The sequence below is a fragment of the Scophthalmus maximus genome, chromosome 6 (assembly GCF_022379125.1).
Source record: "Scophthalmus maximus strain ysfricsl-2021 chromosome 6, ASM2237912v1, whole genome shotgun sequence".
Classification (NCBI taxonomy): Eukaryota; Metazoa; Chordata; class Actinopteri; order Pleuronectiformes; family Scophthalmidae; genus Scophthalmus; species Scophthalmus maximus.
Window position 1 is genome coordinate 21,284,872 of NC_061520.1, and position 6,421 is coordinate 21,291,292.

The following is a 6,421-nucleotide window of genomic DNA, read 5'->3' on the forward strand; positions in this document are numbered from 1 at the left end:
TTTACAGCTAATATTTGCTTCATTGGCAAGATGCTGACTTAAGCTTATTTTGAAATGCTCAAGTTTGTGTGTGAGAAACAGCAATGAGTGGTTTGTTTTCTCATTCAATTATTTATTTATTTTTGAGCAGCTATTTCACTCACCAGTGATCCAAATCATTTTTTTCAACACTGTTGCACATGTAAGCCTGCGGCACTTCACAAATTCCACAGCGGACCGATGTTGGCTGCTGCGTGTGCAGCCCCCAACTCCAAGACTGCACTGAAATGTGAATTATTCATACCAGATTGAAACATATGTGCTAATGCAGTCAGGGAGATAATAAAAAAAACCCAGAAAATCCATCATTAAATCAGATAAATCACACTTTCACAAGTAAGAAGATCAGCTCTAAAAATTGACTGGTACCTCTCTAAAAAAAACCCCGGCTTACCTGAGTAGGATTTGCAGGGTTTAGGTGTATTTCTAAATACGGAAACAGATTTATTGTCACTTTCATAACATACAGTACACTCAGCCTACATGGGAGCGAAATCCACAGAGCAATCACGCATCTTCACGTCTACCTGTTCAGTTCAACACGTGATCCTTGGATTATGTGAGACACGTCCTGATAATAAACATTTTATTGCCCGCGCCTCGCAGAGCTGATGTGTGTCTCTCATAAACAGTTATTATTCACCACCCTGTAATCTCAGCAACCTTCCAAACATGCAGCCGGACCATGAGTGGACAGGTCAAAGTGAGAGATTTCAATATTATTATTTGTATTTTCTTTTTATAGAGCCTGTGAAAGATGAAAGCATGATAAATAAAATGAACAGGTTACATGTTAAATGTTACATCCACGGCATCCACATTAAAACCTGGGTTAAAACAGACCATATGAACAAAAACATACAGTACAGGAATGAACAGATAATAATAAAAAACCTTGAGACATTTTTTTTTACTGTGGTTTCACTTGTTCACCATCTGCGCACACTTAATCTAACACTGCAACAGATAGCATCGATGAAATATGATTAGATCATTTCATACCGTTTCATATCATTTCGGTCATCAGCTCTTCGCTTTCTATTTATTGGGCAGGAGTGGGAAATTGATATCGTAGAGTAATTCAGTCTGACTCCTAGTGTAGCATCAGTTCACAGAGTTCAAAATAACAGTTCAGCCAAGGGACTATAAGAAAACGTTGTCTGTTTTGGTAACAGTTGCTGGATACTATGGTTTGAGTCCAAATATACATACAGTAAATGTTGTGTTTCCAAGAATCCAGATAGAAGAACACAACTGCCTTTTACCACATAAGACAAACTATGAATTACGACTCCCTGGTCGTTTGAGGTAAAAGGATAATATTGTCCAAGTCTGAGCTGAATGCACGCTGGGGCACCTGTTCATGTCTGCAGGCCAATCTCTTACTTACTGTAGCTGTCACAGTATGTCAGTAGCGTGTTTCCACCTACTTTTTTTTCAGATGAGGTTCAAGTTCCCTGAGGAGACCCTTCCAAGCTTCAAATGAACTTGACATCAGCTCAACTATCTTACTCAACAGACAGGGTCTGGAGGTGCATCTGTGTCTTAGGGATTATGAATGTCGGGAGCTGTAAACCATCTCTCAGGTGCCATCAAATAAATGAATACTGTTGACACCCGGATACTAACTGAAAAAAATAATTCTGATTCTGATGTATTGTCTTGATTTGGGGCTGCACGGTGGTGTGGTGGTTAGCACCTTCGCCTCACAGCAAGTAGGTTCTTGGTTCGAATCCCGGTTCAAACCAACCCGGGCTTTTCTGGGTGGAGTTTGCATGTTCTCCCCGTGTATGTATGGGTTCTCTCAGGGTTCTCCGGCTTCCTCCCACAGTCCAAAGACATGCAGAATGGGGTTAGGTTCATTGGAGACTCTAAATTGGTTGTGAATGGTTGTCCGTGTCTGTATGTGGCCCTGTGATAGGCTGGCGTCCTGTCCAGGGTGAACCCCGCCTCTCGCCCAATGTTAGCTCGGATTGGCTCCAGGGATCTACAACTTATGCCACATGGTGACAACTCACACTGAAAACTTTTTTCGCAGTCCATCTTCGGAAATTTGTATTTTCACCACGACAGACGCACGTCCATAACATCCACCGTCGCATAATGACGTAGTATAGTGAAAGCCCTATGAATCCTCCTTCATAGGAGGAGTCGTTTTCCATTGAGGTCAAGGAATAGTAGATAGGAAAAGATGATAGGAAGGACAATCCAAATCCACCCAGAGACAACCATTCCTGCTCACATTCACACAGTCGGTTCCAGCCCAGAACGCTCTTGCTCTGGGGCGACAGTGCTAACCACCAACACTGTGCTGCCCCCATGTTTCAGGCACGTCCTACGTACTCACTGAAATGTTTTGAGAGATTTAGGCTCCTTTCAATTGGCATACGAGATGTGCCATAGAGCAGTTTGCATTAACTATCTGTTCATGTCCTGTAAAGAGTAATGAAGATGATGTGATGTTTTCATAGAACAAAACCAGACCCAAGACAACAGTTAAAAAAATATCATGTTTTTATGTCATGGTCCCTTTTCCAGTGCTGGAACGAAATATAATTAGTATTAACTTTGAACGTGGCCTTCTAATTACCTGAGAATCTGTTCACGCCAACGCAGCTAATGAAGCAGAATTGCACAAACGAATAAAACAGAGAAGTTCATTATTATACGAGATACACATCTCTCGATGGGGGGGGGGGGGGGGGGGGGGGGGGGGGGGGGGACGGACCTGGGATGGGGTCTCCTTAGGTTCTGATAAGCATTTACCACCTGTTCCCCAGGGCCACAGATCAGAGGCATTTGATCGCGGCTCAATTAACATGGCGCCGTTGGTATTTGGCAGCGTTATCGAGGGGCAGATAATCATTTCATTGTGCTGCATCCATGTCCTGCCACCACTCTCGACCAGAGCTGGACCCGGAATCAACCAAGCAGCAGTGTCCCCTGTAATGAAACACTGTATTCCAGCATCCCTCTGCTAATCCAGCCAGGTATCTCATTAGCGTTCCGGTTGCGTGGTATTTCGGAGCAGGTGGGCAGCCTTGTGGCGGATGCTGACGGACGTCTCCTTTCATCTCAGGCCCAGACCTGCTCCTTCTTTCATGGGTGTCATTCTCACAAAGAGAGAAAAGAGATGGGGAGTCTCTAATATCTCAGCCGATGGTGACACATGTCATCTGGCCGTCCAAGAGGGAGATTGCCATCGCCAGCGAGCTTTCTATACAGTCATTGTCTGGTGGAGGCAAGGACAGTGTTTTTATTAAAGCATTTTGGCTCAAGCAAACAAACCCTACCTGACAACATTAGGTACAGCCTGCGTCGTATTGATCAGCCAAAATCGCTGGCCGCAATTGGACGATTCCCGGTGTGTGGCGCAGTCCAGGGTTGTGGACCTATCACAAATATTCGCACACAGCACGACATGCTTTCCCACACACTGACCTCGCGGTTGGCACACATGTGACAGTGTTTCATCACGGGGAGGCAGCTGTGGAGCAGCCGCCGCTCCGTCACACAGCGGGACATTAACGTGGACAAGTGACGAGCAACAACACAAAACCTTCACAAAAGTTCATAAAGCAGACATTAAATGTTATATATATATATATATATATATATATATATATATATATATACATATTTGTATGGAACCAAAATTATCACTGTTACAACATCGGCACTTGGATAATCTTGATGTAGCGAAATTGAAACATTTAAATCTCATGAATTATTTAATGTATTATATATATATATAAAATCCTCCCACGTTTTCATTTTAATTTATGGACTTTGATGTATAGCAACCCCACTGCAGAGCCGGCAATTGGCATAGGCTGCATAGGCAAATGAGTCTGGTTGTCTGCATTTTGGGTCCAAATTCTAGCTCAGCCCTGAACGCTTTTAATTGCAAAAACAGAGAAACTTCGCCCCCTGAACTGTCAGTCACAAGCTGACGTCATGACGAACACTGTCTGCTGTGATGGCGTGATGCAAGTAACCAACGCATGCATGTTATCACGCATCATCCAAGACAAAATGAGTCGAGAAAGGATGAAATTATTCTTAACAGTTCTCAAAAGTTTCAATTATGTATTATGTGTAATTAATACTTCATAAATATTTGTATTTTTGTATATTATTATATATTGCACATTTTAGATGTTGTACAGTGTTTAATTTCTTGCATGGGGGGGGTTGTCATGTACTGTAAACACCTTGGGGGTGGGTGGCGCCTGCCTAGGGCGCCAACATTGCCATTGTCTTTGATTTATTCCTGGGAAGATGTTCTAATTATTGGTTCACAAATTAATTATTTTTCCTCATAAATTACGTAAATGTTACGTGATTTAAAAAAAAACGATGGATACAGTAGTGGCTACAGCCAGACATGCTCTACTTCCGTGTTTTCATTTTTTAAATAAATTTCATATGTATGATCAATTACAAATGAAGCATTTTATCATTTGAACAACAACATTAACTGGTAGGATTATTCACTACTGGTAACGTGGTAATAACTCACTGGTGCTGGAGATTGGACAATAGCCGAGACTGTGAGCGGTACATCTGGAGATGCCAGATGTGGAATTACAATAGCAGCATCAAGCAACAGAGATGTTTTGTGTTCTACAACAGAAGAAAACACCCGTCATGGTGTTTTCTGAGATTTGATTCTGTTGTGAAACCTCAGAAGACATGAGCAAGCGGCATCCAGAATCATCGAACTCTACAGTGCAAAGACAAAAATTCACGACCATAAATGAACAGATTAAAGTTCACATTGGTGCGATGTGAGGCTCAGTCCGAGTCAGTCAGCAGATCACGCAGGTGTGGAACGACTCGGATTTGAATCATCTCCGCAACACTGGGTCTGTAGACGTCTACGACACAAGCAACTTCACAGGTTTGAGTGTGAGGGCTGCTTTTTCTGCAAGGGTATAATGTTCTAATACCTTTGTAGAAGTACTATGCAGCCAGGATTTATTGACAGACAATTTTTACAGGAGGAGGATTTTGAACTCCTAACCCTAACCCACAATAAACGTATTATTATGTTACTATGTCAAACCGAATCATGTGGCCCCTTACGTAAAAGTTGATCCAGATCTCTACACCAACAACAGCACGTCACGTGCAAATAAAAAACGTTGCTGTTTCTTCACGACATCAAACACACTGCGGTGGAACCAGGCTTTAAACGACGCACGCAAAAATGCATGAACAGTATTAACAGTAAACTTTGGCGGGCAGTCAGGTCGGAGCAGGTAGTAACGTGAGCCCCAAACAGCCACTTCCCCCTGACCCCTCTGGCCTCCCTCTCTTCAAGCCGCTCTGTAATTACTTTGACCCGCAAATCCCGCCCGGCTCTGTACCCTGCACACTTCAAAGGAGAGTATCGCTCACACGTTCCCTCGGAGGATGAGTACAGCTGTTGCGATATCTGAGGTGAACACCTAAGAGAGGTCACATTCCTACTTTTCACTGGACGCTCGTGTGCTTTTTCTGGATCTTCAGTCAATACCATTTCTTTTCTTTTTTTTAAGCAATTTGAAATTTGAAGAGATTAAACGCACTACTCAACTCTACCACCAGTGACTTAATACAAAAATGAATATAGACAAAAGTGTTTTCAGTAATTTTCACTTATCAGTCTTCAGCACATTCATGACCACTTTTGCATTTTAAACCACAGCAGCTGCACTGCATGCTGTGACTAAAACTCCTCATACGACATTCATTTACAAAGTACTGTGTTAAAAGTCAAAGCTTCCATTATTCATAAAAATCTGATTCACCTCCTGCAGTTTTCCAATTTGAATTCCTGTTTGCACAGCTGCATGGCTTTGTGACAAAGCAAGCAGGTAAAAAAACACACAAAAGTGCAACTTTTTCAAACGTGTTTCAAATTCATCACCTCGTTGGCAATGCAGCATGACCTATAAAAAAATGACATATAATTACACATAATCTGAATCTGAATTCATCATGGAAAAAGTCACCCTGCGCTCCACAATAAACCCTCTCACACACAAACATAAATGCAGCTGGTGTAACATGTAAAAAAAGAAGAAAAAAGATTTGAACATTTTGGATTTGTCAAATTAGCATCTTCTTTTTAAACTAAAATGAAATTGGGCGGCAAATCATCTGGGCTTAGTACTGACCTAGGAAATTATGTCTGATTCAATTATTACCTTTCAGTTGTATTTCAGCAACTCTCATGCTCCAGTTTAAAACCTAATACAGATGCAATATCAGCAAGATGACATCAAGATTCTTAATTATCATTATCACTTTTTAAAGTTATAATTCTTGGGATTTTCATTACGTCAAACCATTTTCTTATTAATTGACTGCATGGGATTTATGTTGCTATTGCCAT